The following is a 25,558-nucleotide window of genomic DNA, read 5'->3' as shown; positions in this document are numbered from 1 at the left end:
CCATATCTTATTGGTTTTATTTGTTTTTGGTTTCAGCATGGGAGATCCTAGTTCCCCGACTAGGTATGGAATCCATGCCTCCTGTGTTGGAAGCACAGAGTTTTAACCCCTGGACCTCCAGGGAATTCCCCCATAGTCTATTGGGAACTATAACATTTGCAAAAACTCTTACCTCTAATAAGTTGCTTTACTTTATTTGTTGGTAGTCCAAATATGGCTTCTCCTAGAATAGTTTTCTTTCTAGCTCTCTTTGATCACTAGACACATTGTTTTCTTTCCTTTTTATATGGACTTTCCATTCAAAATTATTCTACAGATCTGGTCTTTAACTGTCCTGTGTCAAATCCATCTGAAAAAGAGAAATCAAAAGAGAAATCCTGGTCTGAAAACTGGGAAAATGGGTTTTATTTTAATCTGGAGATCTCAAGCCATTTATTGTTCATTATTCTGTAGTACTGATTGCAGTCATCAAGGACAATGTACCATCAAGTTGACCCTGTTGCTTACATTCTCGACAGTGCTCACATGTGACTTCATTTTCTACTATGAGGTGAATAACCAGGACAGTTCCCTTCCCCATCAGTGAATGCACCAAACTAAGTTTTCCCCCATTGGTAGAAGATACAGAAAAATTCATTATGTAATCCTTCATATTCTATGACATAACGTGCAAAAATTTCTTAGCAAAATACTTTATATACATTATTGATTCAATCGTGCTAATCCAGGTTGTCTCTACCTTGACCCTGAGAGATAATGAAAGAGAAATTCAAGCATACCTGGATTCTAGTTTCTAGAATGCCAATTTCTTTTTTGATTGAAATACAGTTGACACACAGCACTGTATAAATTTAAAGTGTTGTTCAGCCTCTCTGTCATATCCGACTCTGCGACCCCATGGACTGCAGCATGCCCGGCTTCCCTGTCTTTCACCATCTCCTGGAGCCTGCACAAACTCATGTCTGTTGTGTCAGTGATGCCATCCAACTATCTCATCCTCTGTTGTCCCCATCTCCTGCCAAATCTTAAGTGTACAACATAGTAGTTTGATACATATGTATATTTTAATAATTCCATTGCAGTGATAATTAGCACCTCTATCATAAAACTTAATTTCTTTTTAGTGAATGAAATATTACATTCTAGTATCTTAACGTACAATAGAATATTGTTGTCTGTATTCACTATATGATGTAGTTGATCTCTAGGACATATTTATTACTTGTTGCAAGTTTGTACACTACAAAATGTGTTCTAACTCCCCCTGCCCCCCGTTGATTCCCCTAGTAACTGTATACTCTGTTTTTATGAATTTGGCTGTTTTTCATTTCCAAGTGTAAGTGGTAGCTTAAGTATTTGTCTTTCCCTGCCTGACTTATGTCACTTAGTCTAATGTCCTCAAGATCCATCCATGTTGTTGCAAATGTCGGGATATACTTCTTTCTTATGGCTGAATAATATGCCATTGTGCATATGTGTATATCTCATGTTCTTTATCCATTCATTTGTTGATGGGCACCTAGTTGTTTTTATATCTGAGCTATTAATAATAATGATATAAAAAACATAGTAGTGCATATATCTCTTTACAAAGATGTTTGCATTTCCTTTTGGTGTATACCCAGAAATGGAACTGCTAGATCATTGGGTAGACCTGTTTAATTTTTTGAGGAATCTCTGTGTTGTTTTCCATAGTAGCTGAACCGACTTGCATTCCCACAAGGAGTGTACACAAGTTCACTTTTCTTTTCCTTCTTGTCAAAACTTACCATCCCTTGTCCTCTTGGTGATAGCTGTTCTTAAATGTGTGAGGTGATAGTTTATTGTGGTTTTGATGCATATTTCTCTGATTAGTTACCTTGAGCGTCTTTTCATGTACCTGTTAACCATTTATGTGTTTTCTTTGGGAAAATGTTTGTTTCATCCCTTTGCCTATTTTAAAATCAGATTGTTGTTGAGTTGGATGAATTCTTCACATGTTTTGAATTTTAACCACTGTACTTCGTTTTCAAAAATTTTCTCCTGGTGCTTGCCTTTTCATTTGTTTCTTTTGCTGTTCAGAGGCTTCTAAATCCGATGTAGTTAAGTTGGTTTTTTTGTTTTTGTTGTGTGTGCCTCTGGTGTCATCTAAAAACTCATTACCAAGACCAATGTTGAAGAACTTCTACCCTGTTTTCTTCCTGGAGTATTATGGTATCATGTCCTAAATTTATGACTGATTTCGAGTTAATATTTGTGACTATTTTATGATAGTGGTCCAGTTTTATTGTTCTGCAGCTTGATCCTATTTTCTCAGTGCCACTGATTGAAGAGACTGTCCTTTCCCCATTAGGTGCTCTTGGCTCCATTCTCAAATATTTTTACCATATTTATATGATTTCATTCTGGATTCTTTATTCTGTTCTACTGGTCTGTGTGTTTATTTTTATTCTAGAACCATATTATTACTCTTGATTTGTGGTGTATTTTTAAATCAGGAGGTGTGAATCTCCAACTTTGTTCTTCCTCACAATTACTTTGGCTATTCAGGGTCTTTTGTGATCCATATAGATTTGGGACTTTTGTTTCTATTTCTGTGAAGAATTCCATTAGAATTTGAAAGAGGTGGAACTGAAACTCTTAAGTGTTGATCTATATCTATAAATCTATTTTCTATATTTAAATCTATGACCATTTTAACAATATTAATTCTTTCAATCAATAAACATCGAATGTCTCTCCATTTGTTTTTGCCTGTGATTTCTTTCAACAAAATTGTGTACTTTTCATTGAACAGATATTTCACTTAAGTGATTAAATTTTTTCTAGGCATTTTATTATTTCAAGCTATTAAAATGGGCTAGTTTATTTCTTTTCCAGATATTTCATTTTGCATTATATACTTATATTGATTTCTGTGTGTTGGTTTTGTTGTTGTTGTTGTTTGTTTGTTTTTTAGTTTTACTGACTTCATTTCCAATAGTTTTGGTTTGTCTTTGGGATTTTCTATATGTAAAGTTATATGCAAATAATGACAGTTTACTTCTTTTTTATTTAGATGCATTTAATTTCTTTGTGTTGCCTAAATATTCTGACTGGGACTTCCAGTGCTATGTTGAAGAAGAGTGATAAGAGTGGGTATCCTTATGGCTCAGCTGGTAAAGAATCTGCCTGCAATGCAAGAGACCTGGATTCAATTCCTGGGTTGGGAAGATCCCCTGGAGAAGGGAAAGGCTACCCAATCCAGTAGTCTGGCCTGGAGAATTCCATTGACTATCAGTCCATGGGGTCACAAAGAGTTGGACATGACTGAGAGACTTTCACTTTCACTTTCCTTGTCTTGACAATGATCTTGGAGAAAAATCTTTCACTTTTTCACCATTGAGTAGAGTGTTAGCTGTGAGTTTGTCATATGTGGCCTTTATTATGTTGAGCTGCATTTCTTCTATACACAATAGGTTGAGGATTTTTATCATGAAATGATGTATTGTGGCAAATAGTTTTCCTTCATCTACTGAGGTGATCATATAATTTTTATCTTTCATTCTATTAATGTGATGTGTCATATTTATTAAGTTGTATATGTTGAGCCATCCTTGCATCCCAAGGATAAATCCCAATTGGTCATTTTATAAAATCCTTTTAATGTGTTCTTGAATTTGATTTACTAAAATTCTTTGTATCTATATTCATCAGGGATATTGGTCTATATAGTTTTCTTTCCTTATACTGTCCTTATTTGGCTTTGGTATAAGGGTAATTCTGGCCTTGCAGAATACATTTGGAAGTACTCCCTTCACTTCAATTGTCTGCAAGAGTTTTAGAAGAATTGGGATTAATTCTTTAAATCATTGGGAGAATTCGCCAGTAAAGCCATCTGACCAGGGATTTTCTGTATTGAAAGTGAAAGTCACTCAGTCATGTCCGACTCTTTGTGGCTCCCGTGGACTACAGTCCATGGAATTCTCCAGGCTAGAATACTTGTGTGGATAGCCTTTCCCTTCTCCAGGGAACCTTCCCAACCCAAGGATCAAACTCAGGTCTCTGGCATTGCAGGCAGATTCTTTACCAGCTGAGCCAAAATTACTGTATCATGTTCTTTGCTTGTTTTTGGTTGATTTAAATTTTCTATTCCTGATTCAGTCTTGGTAGGTCATGTGTTTGTAGGTACTTATTCATTTCTTCTAGGTTATCTAATTCATTGGCATATAATTGTTCATATGCTCTTGTGATCCTAAGTATTTCTATGGTATCAATTGTAATACCTTCTCTTTCATTTATAATCTTAGTCATTTTCTCCTTTACCTAAAGTCTTGTCAATTATTTAAAATGTTTTAGAGTAATGAGTTATTTGTTTAATTGACCCTTTTCTACTGGTTTTCTGGTCGCTATTTCATTTGCTTCTGCTCTGATCCTATTTCCTTCTGTCTGTTAGCATTGAGTTTAATTTGTTCTCCTTTTTCTAGTTTCATGAAGTGTAAATTTAGGTTGTTTATTTGTTGTTGTTAGTCATGTCTGACATTTTGCGATCTTGTGGACTGCCGCACACCAGGTTTCCCTATCTTTAAATATCTCCTGGAGCTTGCTCAAGCTCATGTCCATTGAGTCGATGATACCATCCAACCATCTCATCTTCTTCTCTTCCTGCCTTCATTCTTTCCCAGTATCAAGGTCATTTCCAATGAGTTGGCTCTTAGCATCAGGTGGCCAAAGTATTGGAGCTTCAGCATCAGTCCTTCCAACGAATATTCAGGGTTGATTTCCTTTAGGATTGACTAATTAGATGTCCTTGCAGTCCAAGAGACTCTCGAGTCTTCTCCAGCACCACAGTTCAAAAGCATGAATTCTTTGACGATCAGCCTTCTTTATGGTCCAACTCTCACAACCGAATATGACTACTAGAAAAACCACAGCTTTGACTATACGAACCTTTGTTTGCAAAGTGAAGTCTCTGATTTTTAATACACCGTCTAGCTTTTGTCATTGCTTTTCTTCCAAGGAACAAGAGTCTTTTAATTTCCACAGTGATTTTGGAGCCAAAGAAAATACAGTCTCTCACTCTTTCCATTGCTTCCCCACTTACTTGCCATGAAGTGATGGGACTGGATGCCATGATCTTTGTGGCATATCATGATCTTTTTTGAATGTTGAGTTTTAAGTCAGCTTTTTCACTCTCCTCTTTCACTTTCATCGAGAGAATATTTAGTTCCTCTTTGCTTTCTGCCATAAGAGTGGTGTTATCTGCATTTCTGAGGTTATTAATACTTCTCCCAGCAATCTTGATTCTAGGCTGAGCTTCATCCAGCCTGGCATTTCACATGATGTGCTCTGTGTGTAAGTTAAATAAGCAGGGTGACAATATACAGTCTTGACATACTCCTTTCCCAATTTGGAACCAGTCTATTGTTCCATATACAGTTCTAACTATTGCTCCTTGACCTCCATACAAGTTTCTCAGGAGGCGGGTCAGGTGGTCTGGTATTCCCATCTCTTTCAGAATTTTCCACAGTTTATTGTGATCCACACAGTCAAAATCTTTCGCATAGTCAATAAAGCAGAAGTAGATGTTTTTCTGGAACTCTCTTGCTTTTTCAATGATCCAGCAGATGTTGGCAATTTGATTTCTGGTTCCTCTGCCTCTTCTAAATCTAGCTTGAACATCTGGAAGTTTTTGGTTTATGTTCTGTTGAAGCCTAGCTTGAAGGATTTTGAGCTATACCTTGCTAGCATGTGAAATTAGTGTGATTATGCAGTAGTTTGAACAATCTTTGGTGTTTCCCTTCTTTTGAGATTGGGATGAAAACTGACTTTTCCCAGTCCTGTGGCCACTACTGAGTTTTCCAAATTTGCTGGCATATTGAGTTCATCACTTTCACTGCATCATCTTTTAGGATTTGAAATAGCTCAGCTGGAATTCCATCACCTCCATTAGCTTTGTTCATTGTGATGCTTCCTAAGGCCCATTTGACTGCACACCCTGAATCTCTGGCTCTAGATGAGTGATCACATCATTGTGGTTATCCAGGTCATTACAACTTTTAAAAATACAGTTCTTCTGTGTTGCCACCTCTTAATATCTTCTGCTTCTGTTAGGTCTTTACCATTTCTGTCCTTTATTGTACCCATCTTTGCATTAAATTTTCCCTTGGTATCTCTAATTTTCTTGAAGAGATCTCTAATCTTTCCCATTCTATAGTTTTCCTCTATTTCTTTGCATTGTTTACTTAAGAAGATTTTCTTATCTCTCCTTGCTATTCTTTGGAACTCTGCATTCAGATGGGTACAGCTTTCCTTTTCTCATTTGCCTTTTGCTTCTCTTCTTTACTCAGATATTTGTAAGGCCTCCTCAGACAACCACTTTGCCTTTTGCATTTCTTTTTCTTGGGGATAGTTTTCATCACCAGCTCCTGGACAGTGTTACAAATCTCTGTCCATAATTCTGTTTATTTGAGTTTTCTAATTTCTTATTATTTGCAGTTATCCCTAAAATTTCCTTTCATAACTAATTTCACAGCATCCCCTAGGATTCAATATGTGTATTTCCATTTTCATTTGGTGATCATTTTTCACTTTTTCGATTTCTTCTTTGGCCCAGTGATTGTTTAGAAAGTTGGTGTTTAGTTTCCACATATCTGTACATTTTCCAGCTTTCCTCTTGGTGTTAATTTCTAGTTTCAAAGCATTATTATCAGAAAAGATAGCTGGTATGTTTTAGATTTTCTTAAATTTGCTAAGATTTGTATTCTCTCGTATGATCTACCTCAAAGAATGTTCCATGTACTATTGAAAAGACTATGAATTTTGCTATTGTTGGGTGGAATGTTCTATATATACCTGTTACATGCACTTGGTCTAAAGTATGTTTCAACTCCAACATTTTCTTGTTCATTTTCTGTCTGGATTATCTATCCATTGCAAACTGTAGAGTACAGATGCCCCCTACTGTAGTGGTTTGTTGTTGTTTTTGTTCTTGCCACAGTATGCAACTTGTGGAGTCTTTGTTCCCCGATCAGGGATCAAACCCATCCTCCCTGCAATGGAAGTACAGAGTCCGAACCACTGGACATCCAGGGAATTCCCTCCCTTGTTATATTGTGTTCTCTTTCTCCCATTTTTATCCAGCCAGTCAATCTGTTTCTTTTGGTTGATGAATTGAGTCCGTTTATACTTAGAGTCCATTTATATTTATATCACCGACTTGATGGACATGAGTTTGAGCAAGTTCCAGGAGTTGGAGATGGATAGGGAAGCCTGACGTGCTGCAGTCCATGGGGTCACAAAGAGTCAGACATGACTGGGTGACTGGGTTGACTGATATTTAGAGTGATTTTTATATGTAAGTACTAGCTACTGCTATCTTACTGTTTATCTTCAGGTTTTTCATATGTCTTATTTTCCCCTCTGTTTCTGCCTACATTTATACAGTGGTGGTTTCCCATGGTTGTATGCTCCGCCTCTCCGTTTTTTGTTTCATGAATATATCCTAAATTTTTGCTTTTCATTACCATGAAAAGTAAAAGTTTTAGTCGCTCAGTTATGTCTGACTCCTTGCAGTCCCAAGGGGTTATATAAATATAAAACAGCTCCTAGATAAAACAGTACATTTTATGCTGATAGCCTTTTATCATTAATTGCCTATGAAGTTGCCATCCTTTTACTTTTTTATTTATATATTTGATGTCAAAATTTGTCACTCTTTATGTTGTATATTTATTAACAAATTATAGTGACTATAGTTGTTGCTAATACTCTTTTTTCAACCTTTATACTACATAGTTAAGATACCATTCTAATACAGAATGACAGTTTCCTGATTCTGTCCATATTTTACCTTTACCAGAGTTCTGTACTTTCACATGTTTTCATGTCATAAATTAGCATCTTTTTATTTCAGCTCAAATAACTCCTTTCAGAATTTCTTGCATGGTAGATCTAATGTTGGTGAACTCCCTTAGTTTTTGTTTGGAAAGACCTTTATTTCTCCATATATCAAGGATAACTTTGCTAGATAAAATCTTCTTTTTTATTTATTTTTAATTGGAGGATAACTGCTTTACAATATTGTGTTGGCTTCTGCCATACATAAACACGAATCAGCCAAATATATACATATGTCCCCTCCCTCTTAAGTCTCCCACACACCTCCCACACCATCCCACCCCTCTAGGTTGTCACAGAGCCCTGAAGTGAGCTCCCTGCATCATACAGAAAATTCCCACTGGCTATCTATTTTACATATGGTAATATAGATGTTTCAATGCTACCATCTCAAGTTGTCCCACCTTCTCCTTCCACCATGTGTCCACCAACTCTTCTCTATATCTGCATCTCTATTTGTTGTTGTTGTCCAGTCGCTCAGTCATGTCAGACTCTTTGCGACCCCATGGACTAAAGCACTCCAGGCTTCCCTATCCTTCATCATCTCCTGGAGTTTGCTCAAACTCACGTCCATTGAGTCGGTGATGCCATCCAACCATCTCATCCTCTGTCATCCCCTTCTCCTTCTGCCCTCAATATTTCCCAGCATCAGAGTCTTTCCCAGTGAGTCAGCTCTTTGCATCAAGTGGCCAAAGTATTGGAGCTTCAGCATCAGTCCTTCCAATGAATATTCAGGGTTGATTTCCTTTAGGATTGATTGGTTTGATCTCCTTCCTATCCAAGGGATTCTCAAGAGTCTTCTCCAGCATCATAGTTTGAAGGCATCAATTCTTCAGCATTCAGCCTTTTTTATTTTCCAACTCTCATATGCATTCATGACTAAGGAAAAACAAAAGCTTTGACTAGATGGACCTTTGTAGGGAAAAGCATCTCTATTGCTGTGCTACAAACTGATTCATCAGTACCATTTTTCTAGATCCCATATATGTGTGTTAATATATGATATTTATCTCTTTCTGACTTACTGCGCTCTGTATAGCAGGCTCTAGGTTCATCTGCTTCACTACAACTGACTCAAGTGTGTTCACTTTTATGGTTGAGTAATATTCCATTGTGTATATGTACCACAACTTCAAAATCCATTCATCTGTTGTTGGACATCTAGGTTGCTTCCATGTCCTAGCTGTTGTAAATAGTGCTGCAGTGAACATTGGATTGCATGTGTCTTTTTGAATTATGGTTTTCTTTGGGTATAAGCCCAGTAGTGGGACTGCTGGCTCATATGGTAGCTCTATTTTCAGTTTTTAAAGAAACTTCCATACTGTTCCCCATAGTGGCTGTATCAACTTACATGACCCCCAATAGTGCAAGAAGGTCACCTTTTCTCCACATCCTATCCAGCATGTATTGTTTGTAGATTTTTTGATGATGGTCATTCTGACCAGTGTGAGATGATACTTCATTACAGTTTTGATTTGCATTTCTCTAATAACAAGCTATGTTGAACAGTTTTTCACTAGATAAAGTATTCTTGAACTGTATGTTTACAGTTTTCTTTCTATAAGGCTATGATGAGCTCAGGTAATAGATATTCTGGACAGATACATTTAGGAGTGAAACTTCTAGTGAATTAAAGGGGAGCATGCCTGTTCATGGGCAACATTTGCCTAGCTCAGACATAGGGATGAGACTTGAGTGATAAAGCCTCCAAAAAAGCCAATAAAAAAACAGGACTTCTGAGATAATAAAGAGGGCTATTCCATATCAAAGTCGTTTTTGAACAACTGGTGCGTGATGACCTTGGAAAATGCTTTCTCAGATAATATCTCCTCACCATTGATATATTGTTAAAGAATTAGTTAATGAACCTAATGTTAGTAGTATTGTAGAGTTAAAATGAAATCATATAATTAGATTTGATGTTATTCAATTCAGTTCAGTTCAGTTGTTCAGTCGTGTCCGACTGTGACCCCATGAACCACAGCATACCAGACCTCCCTGTCCATCACCAACTCCCGGAGTCCACTCAAACCCATGTCCATTGAGTCAGTGATGCTATCCAACCATCTCATCCTCTGTTGTCCCCTTCTCCTCCTGCCCTCAATCTTTCCTGGCATCAGGGTCTCTTCTAATGAGTCAGTTCTTCGCATCAGGTGGCCAAAGTATTGGAGTTTCAGCTTCAACATCAGTCCTTCCAATGAACACCCAGAACTGATCTCCTTTAGGATGGACTGGTTGGATCTCCTTGCAGTTCAAGGGACTCTCAAGAAGTCTTCTCCAACACCACAGTTCAAAAGCATCAATTCTTCAGTGCTCAACTTTCTTTATAGTCCAACTCTCGCATCCATACATGACTACTGGAAAAACCATAGTCTTGACTAGATGGACCTTTCTTGACAAAGTAATGTCTCTGCTTTTTAATATGCTGTCTAGGTTGGTCATAACTTTCCTTCCAAGGAGTAAGTATCTTTTAATTGCATGGCCGAAGTCACCATCTGCAGTGATTTTGAAGCCCCAAAATATAAAATCAGCCACTGTTTCAACTGTTTCCTCATCTATTTGCCATGAAGTGATGGGACCGAATGCCATGATCTTAGTTTTCTGAATGTTGAAGGTTAAACCAACTTTTTCACTCTCCTCTTTCACTTTCATCAAGAGGCCCTCTAGTTCTTCTTCACTTTCTGCCATAAGGGTGGTGTCATCTGCATATCTGAGGTTATTGGTATTTCTCCTGGCAATCTTGATTCCAGTTTGTGTTTCATCCAGCCCAGCATTTCTCATGATGTACTCTGCATATCAGTTAAATAAGCAGGGTGACAATATACAGCTTTGATGTACTCCTTTTCCTATTTGGAACCAGTCTGTTGTTCCATGTCCAGTACTAACTGTTGCTTCCTGACCTGCATACAGATTTCTCAAGAGGCAGGTCAGGTGGCCTGGTATTCCCATCTCTTTCAGAATATTTCACAGTTTATTGTGATCCACACAGTCAAAGGTTTTGGCATAGTCAGTAAAGCAGAAATAGATGTTTTTCTGGAACTCTCTTGCTTTTTCAATGATCCAGTGGATGTTGGCAATTTGATCTCTGGTTCCTCTGCCTTTTCTAAAACCAGCTTGAACATGTGGAAGTTCATGGTTCACATATTGCTGAAGCCTGGCTTGGAGAATTTTGAGCATTACTTTACTGGCATATGAGATGAGTGCAATTGTGTGGTAGTTTGAGCATTCTTTGGCATTGCCTTTCTTTGGGATTGGAATGAAAACTGACCTTTTCTAATCCTGTGGCCACTGCTGAGTTTTCCAAATTTCCTGTCCTATTGAGTGCAGCACTTTCACAGCATCATCTTTTGGGATGACAGTTCAACTGGGATTGGTGTTATTAGAAGAGCTGAAATAGCTCCTGTGAGGGGTCAGGGGCTGGGATTTACTATATAATATGCAGGGGTTTGGTAGGTCATTATATGTTATCCTGTAGATAAAGACTTACTAATAGGGTAAATACATAAGCTGTTGAATTTACAACAGCCAATTCAAGGATAGTAAGGAATATATGGATAATAAATGTAGTGAGGGCCATGGTGGTGCTGATGTTTATTAACACCAGGGTTGCTCCTGTCATTAGAAGAATTAATAAGTGCCCTGCTACAGCATTAGCTGTTAGTCCTATGCCCAAAGCTACTAGTTGAATAAATAAGTCAATGGTTTTGATAAGAAATATTGATAAAGTAGTAATAAATAATGTTGATATATCTAGTTGTGGCATATCATTAAGGGGAATTTTGACTCCCAATCTTTAACTTAAAACATTTATGCTAATTTATCTTCTTAATTTATAATATCAATGCAGATAATTTTTCAAAGTATTTTGCAACACTAGTTCAAGACAATAGATATAAAACTATGATTTGATTCACAAATTTCTGAACATTGTGTTAGTCACTCAGTCATGTCTTACTCTTTGTGACCCCATGGACTAGCCTGCCAAGCTCCTCTGTCCGTGGAATTCTTCAGGAAAGAATACTGGAATGGGCTAGAGGAGGAAATGGCAACCCACTCCAGTATTCTTGCCTGGAAAATTCCATACATACAGGAGCCTGGCGGGCTAAAATCCATGGGGTCACCAAGAACCAGGTATGACTGAAAACACACAAAGTAAACCCAAAAAAATTAAGAAAGTAGAAACAGGGTCATACATATTGATAATTAACTTAAATGCAAGTAGATTAAATGCACCAACCAAAAAACATAGACTTGCTGGGTGACTGAAAACATGTACATGTATGCACTTCCACTTAACCCCCAAAATTGTATATAATTATCTTATATTTTTAAATTAATGATGTTTCCATTATGGCTTGCAATTTTAATTATCTTTTATTTTTTTTTTTGTCTGGCTATTGATAATGAAAACAGATAAACATCTTTCACTATTGTGATTACATAACTATTATTCAGTTAATATCATTTTATCATAATTGGCCAACAGAAAATAATAAAATTGTATACCACCAAAACTACCATTTAATAGAAAAACCTGTAACCACTTTTTAAAATCCAGATGCATATCAGGCTTATCTTGGAATATTTAGAAAAAGGAAAAAAAAGAATACTATTGTCCTTTTTAGAAATATGTCCTGTTCTGTTGTCTGGTCTATAGTCTGTTTTCATAAATTTTCTATGTAGGCTAGACAAAACAAATGTATAACCTGCCATTTTGTGATTCAATGTTTTTTAGGCACATATAAATTATATCCTCAAGACATATAGAGCAAAAAAACTCATAGAACAAGGGAAATTGTGTAAAATCTTTAAAAGAAAGAATACTGGAATGGGTAGCCATTTCCTTCTCCAAGGGCTCTTCCTAACCCAGGATTGAACCTGGGTCTCCTACATTGCAGGCAGATTCTTTACCATCTCAGCCACCAGAGAACATTGCCCATAGTATAAACCTGGTTTTGTGGATACAAGAGTTGTCTGGTTTAGGCATCCTGGAATCATATATGTCTTCAGACCTAAAGAAGGCACATCTCATAAGTCTAATACATCTTCTAAGGAAATTAATATTTAGATTGTTATTTCTGTGGGTAACACAACTCAGTTATCTTCTAATAATTTTAATACTCCTCATTTTAGGTGTGATGTTGGGATTATATAAGAATCAAATTTTAAATCTTCATAATCTGTATACTCATAACTTCAATATTTGGTGTCCCATAGCCTTCACAGTAAGAGAAGGATTACTGATTTTGTCTATAATGTACAGAATTTGTAATGATGGTAGGGCAATTAGAATAATGGCTGGGAGAATTGTTCAGATGGTCTCCACTTCTTGTGCATTTATTGTACTTGTATGTATTAGCTTGGTTGTTAGTATTGGTGAGATAATAAGAGCACTGAAGAGCTAATTCAAAAGACAATTATTAATGTATGATCATGAAGATGTACTAATTCTATAATAGGTGATATTGTATCTTGAAAGCCTAGTTGGAGGGGATACGCCATGGAGATTTACAGGGTTTTCACCTATAATTTAACTTTGACAAAGTTATGTAAAATTTTACCAATATCTTATTTATTGATTAATATATAATGGCTATGATGTTTGCTTGAAACCAGTAGTAGAGGTTGGACTCCTTCCTTTTTTAGCTATCTTAATTTAATGTTAAGTGGGCTCCTCTTCAAATGTGTGATATGGTGGTGGATGTCTGTTTAGTCACTTTAGATTTGTAGTAGTTAGATCTACTGTTAGGACTGCTCATTTTGATGCAAGTGCTTCTCAAATAATGAAAATTATTAATATAACTGCTGCTAGTGAAATGAATGAATCTATTGATTAAATAGTATTTCACATTGCGTATGGATCTGGGTTGTCATAATATCACCATGGTGTTCCAGACAAACACAAGAAGTGTTGTGGGAAGAAGGTTATATTTATATCTACAATTATAATTATGAAATGAATTTTTGCTCTTGTAGAATTGAGAATATTGCCTGAGAATAATGTAAATAAGTACACAAAGCTTCCTAAAATGGCAAACATGGCTCTTAGTGAAAGTATGTAGTGGAAATGTGCAACTACATAATATGTGTCATGAAGGACAGTGTCTAATGATGAATTAACCAGGACAATTCCTGTTAATCCTCCTACTGTAAAAAGGAAGATGAAGTCCAGTGCTCATATTAGGATGAGATTATTTGATACTACCTCCATGAAGTATTGCTAATCAACTAAAAACTTTTACCCCTGTTGGAATAGCAATAATTATAGTGGTTAATGTATTCACATGTTTCAACATCTATGCCTACTGTAAACTTGTGGTTTCCATTGTTTCCCCATGTAGTTGTCATGAAGTGATGGGACTGGATGCCATATCTTAGTTTTCTGAATGTTGAGTTTTAAGCTAACTTTACCACTCTCCTCTTTCATTTTCATCAAGAGGCTCTTTAGTTCTTCTTCACTTTCTGCCATAAGGGTGGTGTCAGCTGCATATCTGAGGTTATCGATATTTCTCCCAGCAATCTTGATTCCAACTTGTGCTTCACCCAGCCTGGCATTTCGCATAATGTACTCTGCACATAAGTTAAATAAGCTTGTTCCTTGGAAGAAAAGCTATGACCAACCTAGACAGCATATTAAAAAGTGGACATTACTTTACCAACAAAGGTCCATCTAGTCAAAGCTAGAGTTTTCCCAGTGGTCATGTATGGATGTGAGAGTTGGACCGTAAAGAAAGCTGAGAGCCAGAGAATTGATGCTTTTGAACTGGGGTGTTGGAGAAAACTCTTGAGAGTCCCCTGGACTGCAAGGAGATCCAACCAGTCCATCCTAAGGGAAATCAGTCCTGAATATTCATTAGAAGGACTGAGGCTGAAGCTGAAATTCCAAAACTTTGGCCACCTGAGGCAAAGAACTGACTCTTTGGGAAAGACCCTGATGCTGGGAAAGATTGAAGGTGGGAGGAAAAGGGGACAACAGATGGATGGCATCACTGATGCAATGGACATGAGTTTGAGTTCAGTTCAGCTCAGTTCAGTCACTCAGTCATGTACAACTCTTTGCGACCCCATGAATCGCAGCATGCCGGGCCTCCTTGTCCATGACCAACTCCCAGAGTTTACCCAAACTCATGTCCATTGAATCAGTGATGCCATCCAACCATCTCATCCTCTGTCATTCCTTTCTCCTCCTGCCCTCAACCTTTCCCAGCATCAAGGTCTTTTCAAATGAGACAGTTCTTGGCATCAGGTGGCCAAAGTATTGGAGTTTCAGCTTCAGCATCAGTCCTTCCAATGATCATTCAGGTCTGATTTCCTTTAGGAACTGATTTCCTTTAGGATGAGTTTGAGTAGGCTCCAGGAATTGATGATAGGCAGGGAAGCCTGACATGCTGCAGTCCATGGGGTTGCAAAGAGTCGGACATGACTGAGCAACTGAACTGAACTGAAAAATGTGGTGGGTTCATTCCATGAAATCTAAAAATCTAACTGATATTATAGCTCATACTATACATATATACAAAAAGACTCTCTTTCCCCTAAATAATAGGTTACAATGCATGAAATTTCAAATCCAAGTACAATTAAAATATGGACTTAAGAATGTCTGACAAATCAAAACAGATGTTGGTAGAAGATCGGATCTCCTCTTCCTGCAGGACCAAAAGGTTGTATTTAGGTTTCGGTCTGTTAGCAGCATTGTAATTCCAGCTGCTAGTACAGGTAATGATAATAGTAATAGTACAACTGTAATTAAAACCAATCACACAAATAATGGTATTTGGTATTGGAATATAGCAAGTGGTTTTATATTAATAACTGTGGTACTAAAGTTAATAGTACCTAAAATTGAGGAAACGCCTGCTATGTGTAGAGAAAAGAAAATAATAATAAGACCTACTGATGCTCCAGCATGAGCCAAGCTCCTGGCTAGATGTGAAGAGACAGTTCAACCTGTACTGGCACTGGCCTCAACTATTGATAATGCTAGTACTAATAAGAAAGAGGGTGGAAGTAATCAGAAGCTTATTTATATGGGGAAAGGCTATGTCAGGGGCTCCAATCATCAGAGGAACTAATCAGTTCCCAAAACCACCAATTATAATGGGCATGACTATAAAGTAAATTATCACAAATGCCTGAGCAGTTACAGCTACGTTATAGATTTGGTCATCTCCAAGTAGTGTTCCAGGTCGATCTAATTCAGCTTGAAACAGGAGACTTAGGGCTGTACCTACTATGTCAGCTCAGAACAGCTGATATAAAGTATCAGTGCTTTATATATTTATGATTAGTTGAGAATAATCAGCTATTTATGGACATAGGTAGAATGGCTGAGTAAACATTAGACTCTAAATGTAAAAACAGGAATCTGAACACCCTTTTTACAAAGTCTTGTGGTGAATTTTACATATTGCAAATTCAAAGCACCTTCAGTTCTGTCAAGATTTCTCCAGCCTTTCTTTCCCACCCCCTGGTAACAGGAGAAGCAGATTGAAACCAGCTGACTAGGGCATTTAGCTGTTAACTAAAAATTTGTGTAAAGTGTATCTCACCAATCTACTGAGGTTTTAATTAGATTAACTGTTTGATTTGCACTTAATTGATGGAGGATATAGTTTTGCAAACCTCACTGAATAGGAATTAAGTAAATTATACTTGCTTAGAGTTTTGAAGACTCTTGGTCTGTCTAACCTAAATTCCTATTCCAGTACTGAGAGAACTGGTGTAAAGCATAAGAGTTTTGTAGATATTACAATTATTTTTGGTAGAAAAATTGTTTTGTGGAATCAAATTGTCATTTTATGTTATTTGGAGGGAAATATGGTTAGTGCTGTGGAGTATGTGAGTTGCATACAGAAATATAGATTAAGTACTGCTGTGATAGCTATTTGTGTGGATAGAATAATATTGTTATTTTTGTTATTTCTTGGATTATTATTCATTTGGGTATGAACTCTGCTAGTGGTGAGAGGCCCCCTATTGATAATAAAGAGATGAGGATGAGATTTGTAATAATAAGTATTTTGTTTCATGTTAAGTAATAGTGTAGTGGTGGTTGAATTATAAATAGATGTTATGACTGTAGTTAGAGTCATAAATTATGAATTTTAGGATTGTTATAGTTGGGTTATATAATAACTGTTGTTCATTCCTTCTGAGCAATTGATAAATAGGCTATAATTTTTCATAGCTGTGTTTGGTTTAATCCCCCTCAGCTTCTGATGAATATGGATAATATGGATACAGTTAGTATAAGAATTGGGAGCAGGAAATGGCAACCCACTCCAGTATTCTTGCCTGGAAAATCACATGGACAGAGGAGCCTAGTGGGCAACACCCAGTGGGGTCACAAAGAGTTGGACACGACTGACTAACACATACACACAGTATGAGATTTAGGTTAAGTGATAATAGAGGTTTGATATAATATGGATGTAAGTGTGAGTTTTGTCATATTAATAAAATTAGGCCTCTTTTTAATGTGACTTTGGGTACTCAGAAATGGAATGGGGATAGTCCTAGTTTCATCACTAGGGCTATTGTTAGTATTTTTGATGCTGTCGGGTTAAATATTTTTGTAATAGTTCATTGGTCAGAGAATAATAATAACAGCTATTATAAGTAGTATTGATGTGGTAGTTTGTGTTAGAAAATATTTAGTAGATGTTTCTATGGCTCGTGGATTGAAATTTTGCATTATAATAGGAATAATGACTAGCATATTTATTTCAAAGTCAATTCAGGCTTATAGTGAGAGCTGATTAGTACAGTTATGGCTCCTGAAATGATGATTGACAGGATAATAATAAAGTTGATGGGATCTATTAGTACAAGAAGGATATAAACCAACATTTTCAGGGTATGGGTACAATAGCTTATTTAGCTGACCTTACTATGTAGAATGTGGTGTATTATGATGGGATGAAGAATTTTGGATTTTTAAGCGTGGGTCAAATTCCTATAATTCTAGATATAAAGAGGATTTAAACCTCTGCTATTTACTCTAGCAAAATAACTCTTTTGTGAGACCTATTTCTTATGTTTGTGGGGGAATATTTGATATTATAATAGATAATGAAATATATTATATGCATTAAGCTAGTGTTAGCAATAGGAAGCTTTTCCAGAGTATATGTATTAATCAGTTATATCAGAATCTGGGATGTGTGCCTACATGCATGCATACTTTGTTGCTCAGTCGTGTCCGACTCTTTGTGACCCCCATGAACCATAGCCTGCCAGGCTCCTCTGTCCATTCTCCAGGCAAGAACACTGGAGTGAGTAGCCATTTCCTTCTCCAGGGGATCTTCCCAACCAAGGGATTGAACCCAGGTCTCGGGCATATTCTTTACCGCTTGAGCTACCAGGGAAGCCCTAGGATGCTCAAATTCATAGGAAGGAGATTATTAGTAACAGTGTTTTAATAATAAAGTTGATTGTATATAGCTCTGGTGTATATGGGTTATAGAAGGCTCCTAGAAATAAAGTTGTTGTGAAAGTATTTATTATAATAATGTTGACACATTCTGCTATGAAAAATAGGGAAAATGGGGCTGCTTCATATTCTGCATTGAAGCCTGATAAAAGTTTGGATTCTCCTTCTGTTAAGTCAAAAGGGGCTCTATTGGTTTCTGCTAAGGTGGAAATAAATCACATTATGCCTAGGCATCAAGATAGGAAGAGTAATCATAATTGTTCCTGAAATGAGGGTCAAGAGAGTGAAAGATCCATTTATTAGGAGAACTGATAGAATAATTGCTAGTGTTGCTTCATATGAACTTGTGTGTGTTACTGCTTGTAGAGCTCCAGTCAGTGCTTATTTTGAATTGAAAGCCCATCCAGATCATAGGATCAAGTATATGGCTAGATTTGATAAAGTGAAAGTTGCTCAGTCATGTCTGACTCTTAGCAACCACATGGCTTATATAGTCCGTCGAATTCTCCAGGCCAGAATACTGGAGTGAGTACATGTTCCCTTCTCCAGGGGATCTTCCCAATCCAGGGATCTAACCCAGATCTCCCACATTGCAGGTGGATTCTTTACCAACTGAGCCATCAGGGAAGCCCAGACTTGATATGGCTAATATAAATAAACTCCTAGATTTATATTAATGAGGGGGTCGGGTATGGGTAGGGAAATTCATATAGTTAGAGGTAAGGTTAGGGCTAGCATTGGTGTGATGATAAGTAGGGAGAAGGAGGATGTAGCCAGTTGTAGTGGCTTTTTAATGAATAATTTGACTGCACCAGCAATGAGTTGTAATAGACCATATGGTCCTATGACATTTGGCCCTTTTCAGAATTGTATATAACCTAAAATTTTTTGTTCAACTATTGTCAAGAATTCTATGGCTTTAAGAATAGGAATAATAAGTATTAGAACATTAATTATGAACATTTTGTTAGGCAGAGGATTCGAACCTCTGGTTATAAAGGATTAAGTTCTAGACAGTTACCAGGTTTTGCCATCTTAACTAAACCCTGGTCTTGGGTAGAACTTTGTACTTGTTAATTAAAGTACAAATTAATATCATTAATTACTTTTAAGATGCCTATTTGAAGTGGGCCTTATTTCTCTTATTCTTTCTGGGAGAAATGTAGATAGAAACCAACGTGGATTACTATGATCTGAACTTGTAACACACAGGACTTTAATCATTGTACGAATGAAACTTTAATAACATTTACACCATTGGGATGTCCTGAGCCAACATCAAGGTCATAAACCTATTGTCGATATGAACTGAATATGATTATGTTGTTATCCCTAGGGTAACTTGTTCTGTTGGTCATTTTTTGGTTGGGGGATCAAAAGGTGATACTATGTTTTGACTGATATGTCTAGGCTTTAATCACTCGGAGGATTTTTTGTTCTCTAAGTTCACCCCAACTAAAATTATCAATCCATATAAAATTTTGTTTTATCTTGATAGTTTAATTATATTCTTTTGGGTTAATTAAAGTTGCATAGGGTCTTTTTGTCTCATTTAATTATTCCCACCTCTTTGTGAGAAGGTCAGTTTCACTGATTAAAAGTAAAAGACAGTAAAAGTAAGAGACAGTCCTGTGGCCTTTCATACTAGTCCTTATTAGAGAACACATGACTGCTACCTTTTCAGGGTCAGGATACTGTGTCTGTTTAATGGTTGTCATTGGGCAGGCAGTGCCTCTAATACTAATTATTAGAGAGGTGATGTTTTTGGTTTGTGTTTGCTAAGCTCCTTTTACTTTTTCAGATCTTTCCCTGGGTGCATGCCTGTGTTAGATTAACAGTATCTTTAATAAATAGTTTGATATTGAGTTAATTATCAGTACTTTGGGCTTCCCTCGTGGCTCAGATGGTAAAGAATCTGCCTGCAGTGCAGGAGACCTGGGTTCAGTCCCTGGTCAGGAAGATCCCCTGGGAGAAGAGAATGGCTATCCACTCCAGTATTCTTGCCTGGGAAATCCCATGGACAGAGGAAGTTGATTTAATTATTGGTATTAAGGAAGGATTATTGTTGAGACTGAACGCTTTCTTAATTGATGGCTGCTTTTAAGCCAAGCGTGGTGCTATTTATTGTTACTCTCTAGTCAAGGCTGTGCTCATTTCTAAAAAACTGTACCATCTTAGGCTAACATTTAAAAATACAAAAATCCCATGGACAGAGGAGCCTGCCAGGCTACAGTCCATGGGTTTGCAAAAGAGTTGGATACAACTAAGTGACTGAACACACACTATAAAGGGTTTTTTGGTATTTTTAAAGTTGAATTAAAATTTGTTTTCTGGACAACCTGCTCATTAGTCTCACCAGGCTCATTAGGCTTGTCACCTCCACTTACAAATCCTCCTATTTTGCTACATAGATGAGTTTGTTGTAAAACTGTTCATAAGTACCTCATCTGGATTCGGGTTATTTAACTAAAATTCTCTTTGTTAAAGTTTTGCTAGTAAAATCATGTAAAAGGTACAAGGAGTAATCTTTGTTTTTTTGTTACTTTTAATGCTTTTTTAATTGTTACCTGGTGGTACTTTCTCTATAGCACCAAAGATATTTTAAATTTTTATCTCCTATACTTTGAATATTTGAGTGAATGTTTAATTTACTTATACTAGTACCCTGAGGAAAGGAGTGGACTAGATTTTGTTCAAGAAATTCATAGATGATATCTCCCAGGTGTAAAGTAGGTACTTTATTTAACCTATCTTTTGATTTATTCAAGCACATTTTCCAGTATGCTTCCCTTGTTACAACTTGTCTCCTCTCCTATGATTAGTGTTTGCTAATAGATTGTAGATAATTTATTATATTATTTGAGGAGAGAGACAGGTAGTGTGCATTTCATTTTATTCAATTCAGCATGCTATTCTTAATTTACTACTAAATCCTCCTTTGGTCCTTAGGTTTCATAAATCTTTTGTGTATGGAAATATGTTCTTTTTTAAATAAAATGTAATATCTTATTAACATATGTACCAAAATATTAACATATATGGGCTTCCCTGATGGTGGAAATATATTCTTGAAATAGAAAAGGTAGCCCATTTCTTTCTATCTTGTAGGTTACATCTTGACCTAACTTTTTTTTATGCACAGGCTTCTCATTGCAGTGGCTTCTCTTGTGGAGCACAGGCTCTATAGAGTGCGAGGCTTCAGTAGTTGCAGCACGTGGGCTCGGTGTTGTAGCTCACCATTTCTAGAACAGGGTTCAGCAGTTGCGGAGCACAGGCTTAGTTGCTCCACAGTATTTCGGATCTTCCAGGACGAGGGATGGAAGCAGTGTCCCCTGCGTCGGCAGATGCATTCTTATCCACTGTACCATCACAGAAGTCTGACCTAATGCTTTTATGCATAATAATTATGCTTACTTTTCTCCTTTTCAGGGTTTGCGGAAGACTGAATTAGCAAGAGCTGGGGAGGTTTATCAGGGTTTATCGATTGTAAACAAGCTCCTCTAGAGTGGTGTGAAGCACTGCCAAATTCTTTGAATTTTAAGCTGCTGCTGGTAGTACTCAGGCAAATAATCTTGTTCTAGTAATTATTTGGGTTTGGAGCTGATCCCAGTTTGAGTCTTAACTGTTGTGTAATCAGGGGTACTAAAGTCACTTTCATGGTTTATTTTTAATTACCGCTTTTTACGGCTTGAAAATTAACTTTATTTTATACCCTTTAGCATGCTTTATACCATATTTCTATTAATTTGGGTTAGTCACATCACCATGGTGGCTGGCACAAAATTTACCTATCCTAATTAGTATAACTTAGTCAAACTTCTCTCTTTGGGGTTAATTTTATCACTGCTCTTTCCTGCAGGGGTGTGGTAAAGCAAGGCATTATGAGCTACTATTTTTAGTGTGCTGGATGCCAGCTCCTTTTAATTGTAGTGATTTAGAGAGCATTCTCACTGGGGCACAGATGCTTGCATGTGTAATGTTATAAAAAACTGATAGAAAGGCTGGGATCAAACCTGTATGTTTATGGAGTTAATATACTCACATAGGCATTTTCAGTGCCTTGATTTAGATTTTTAAGCTACATTAAGTTTATTTTTGTATGTGGGAATAATATTTATATAACTTATTTATATTTATTGTTAAAATTTTGATAAAATGGTTGGTAAATCTAGGGAGATGTTTGTCTATATAAATGGAGAATATCTAAGTAGTTTATTGGTATAGTTAGAATTTATTTTCTAGGTCTGCTTGAAGCAGGGAAAAGAAGTAGATCTAGTTATTTGTTCAATATATGTACTTATAATTTTTCTATGTCCTGTAACCATTGACTGAATAACACTTTGTGATTGATGTTGGTAAACAATATTCAGTTAAAGTCCAGCTATAATTTATTTGAATTAAATTGAATTAAATTTGAATTAATTGAATTGATTGACTGGATTAATTAATTAAATTTGAATTGAATTAAATTGAAGGGAAAAGGAGAAGGGGGTGGCAGAGGATGAAATGGTTAGATAGACTCACCAATTCAATGGACATGAATCTGTGCAAACTCCAGGAGATAGTGAAGGACAAGGAAGCAGTCCATGGGGTCACAAAAAGTCAGACACAACTTAGTGACTGAACAACAATTTATGTGACTGTGTTAAGAACTCCATCACCATAGCTCAGTCCAAGCATTCCCTAAAAACTTGAAAAATACCAAATGTATGAAATCACACTTATGTGTTAACATGGGCTGATTAGTCATTAGTCCATCTAGATGTCTTACTTAAGAGGAAATATTGAGTGATTTTAGATGAGACAGCCCTGAAGTAAGAACCAGATGTCTGATAAAGTTCATCCAATAGAAACCCCCACAACCTATGGGCCTGGAATGAGAAGAGGTACACCTGCCAAGTGGGGTGACGGTTTCATGCAGCCTGCTGATGACGTTTGTGATCTTTTGGATATCATATGCATGTTGACTAGAATTGATTTGACTTAATGAACTATGTACAATCAATAATATTTATGTACTCTGCAACATTATTTAATATACATGCTTATATGCATTGGGTGCATAATGTACAAATATATATATTATGCATGGTATGATATATATGTACACATTAATGTGGAGGTGCAGGTATCCGTGAAATACATAGGGATTTATGATAAATCAGGTTATTTTAATGCTAACATAGTAATTAAAAATCTTGTAAATGACCCATAACAAAAATTTCAGGGAATAGTTTAAGTAGAATTTCAGCCTTGGGTGCAGATGGTGGAGCTGGAGCTTCTTCCTTGAGTCTTAGGGAGATGCATTGTTCTCCTTTTCTGGTTTACAAGACTAGGATAATGAGTATGCTACAAACACTCTTCATTTTAGGAGACTATTTTCAACAAGATAGTTAGTGGTATAGAATTAATAAGAAATATAAAATAGATGCTAGTTGTTCAATAACAATGAAGGTCTTCTACAGATTGTCTTCCAATTAACCCTAACACAAATGTTAGTGTAAATAGATCTACTCAGAATAAACATTGGCTAGAGGTCAGAATGTCATACTGTGTTGTTTGGATGTGTGAAGAAATGGTATTATTAATAGCATTAGGACTAGGATTGAAACAACTAAGGCTAGTACCCCTCCTATTTTACTGGGGATTGTACTATTGTACATGCGAATAAGAAGTACCATTCTGGTTCAATGTGAGGTGGTGTACTGAGAGGGTTTGCTGGGGTGTAACTGTCAGGATCTCCTAATAAATCAGATGAAAATAGGACTAATATTATTAATGGTACCACTGCTAATAAGGCACTTAAGATGTCTTTAATTGTATACTAGTTGAAATGGGATTTTGTCTGTATCAGATGAGAGTCTTATGGGATTATTAGATTCTGTTTCATGAAGGAATAGTAAGTGGACAGCAGTTAGTGCTGTCATGATAAATGGAAGAATAAAGTGGAAAGCAAAGAATCATGAGAGTTGCTTTTTCTACCAAAAGCCACTTCAGATTCATTCAACAAGGTTTGTACCAATGTATGAGATTGCTGAGAGAAGACTGGAAATGACTGTTGCCTCTCAAAATTATATTTGTCCTCAGGGTAATTATGTAACCTATAAATGTTATAGCTGTAACTGTGAATAATAGAATAACTCTGGTGTTTCATGTTTCTAGAAAAACATAGGATCTATATTATAGACTGCGTCCTACATAGATAAACAGACGAAGGATGTAGAAGCTCTTTTTGCATGTATATATTGAATAATTCATCCATAATTTATGTCTTGGCAGATATGTGTAACTGATAAGAAGGCAGTTATTGTATCTGATGTGTAGTGCATTGCTAGGAACAAGCCTGTTAAGATTTGTAAAACTAAACAAATACCTAGTAAGGCGCCAAAATTTCATCATAATGAAATGTTTGTGGAACCTGGAAGATCAATGAATGTGTTGTTAATAATTTTTATTAATGGGTGTGATTTTCAGATGTTGGTCATTAGTGTTCTTGTAGTTGAAAAACAATGATTTTTCATGCCATTAGATTCCATGTAAGAATAATGATAACATAAATTATACGTAGGTACTATTTTTATTGGACTTCCCTGATAGCTCAGTTGGTAAAGAGTGAGTGACTGAGTGAAGTCGCTCAGTCATGTCTGACTCTTTGCAACCCCATGGACTATAGCCTACCACGATTCTCTGTCCATGGGATTTTCCAGGCAAGAAAATCCTGGAAAAATCCAGGGTTGCCATTTCCTTCTCCAGGGGATCTTCCCAACCCAGGGATTGAACCCAGGTCTCCCACATTGTAGGCAGATGCTTTACTGTCTGAGCCACAAGGGAAGCCCAGTTGGTAAAGAATCCACCTGCAATGCAGGAGACCCCAGTTCAATTCCTGAGTTGGGAAGATCCCCTGGAAAAGGGATAGGCTTCGCACTCCAGTATTTTGGCCTGGAGAGTATTTACGATTCATTTTGTGGGTTTTTCTTTAAAAGCTTCACCTACTTATGGTATTCTATGTTTTAAAAGGTGAGGAGGTGGTGATTGTGTTTAAGTTGAATGGTTTGGGGGATTGGGTAAATTATGGTATCAGTGATTCTCCTTTTTCTAGTGAAGAGACTATGGGGATCGCAACACTATGTACTTATGGTACTTGATTAGTAATTGTTATTGGTTGATCATTGCTTATTGGTGTTATGGTTATTATGGAGATTCAGCTCAGTTCAGTTGCTCAGTCATGTCCAACTCTTTGCAACCCCATGAACTGCAGCACACCAG

The 25,558-nt window shown here is 36.7% G+C and overlaps 1 pseudogene; it reads right to left on the bottom strand.

Annotated features, from left to right (window-relative positions):
• Positions 1 to 23,685: 23,685 nt before the first annotated feature.
• LOC136157228 (cytochrome b-like) lies at positions 23,686 to 24,777 on the bottom strand (annotated as a pseudogene).
• Positions 24,778 to 25,558: the final 781 nt, after the last annotated feature.

This window comes from Muntiacus reevesi, chromosome 2 (genome assembly GCF_963930625.1).
Source record: "Muntiacus reevesi chromosome 2, mMunRee1.1, whole genome shotgun sequence".
NCBI lineage: Eukaryota > Metazoa > Chordata > Mammalia > Artiodactyla > Cervidae > Muntiacus > Muntiacus reevesi.
This window is presented reverse-complemented; position numbering and strand designations above follow the sequence as displayed.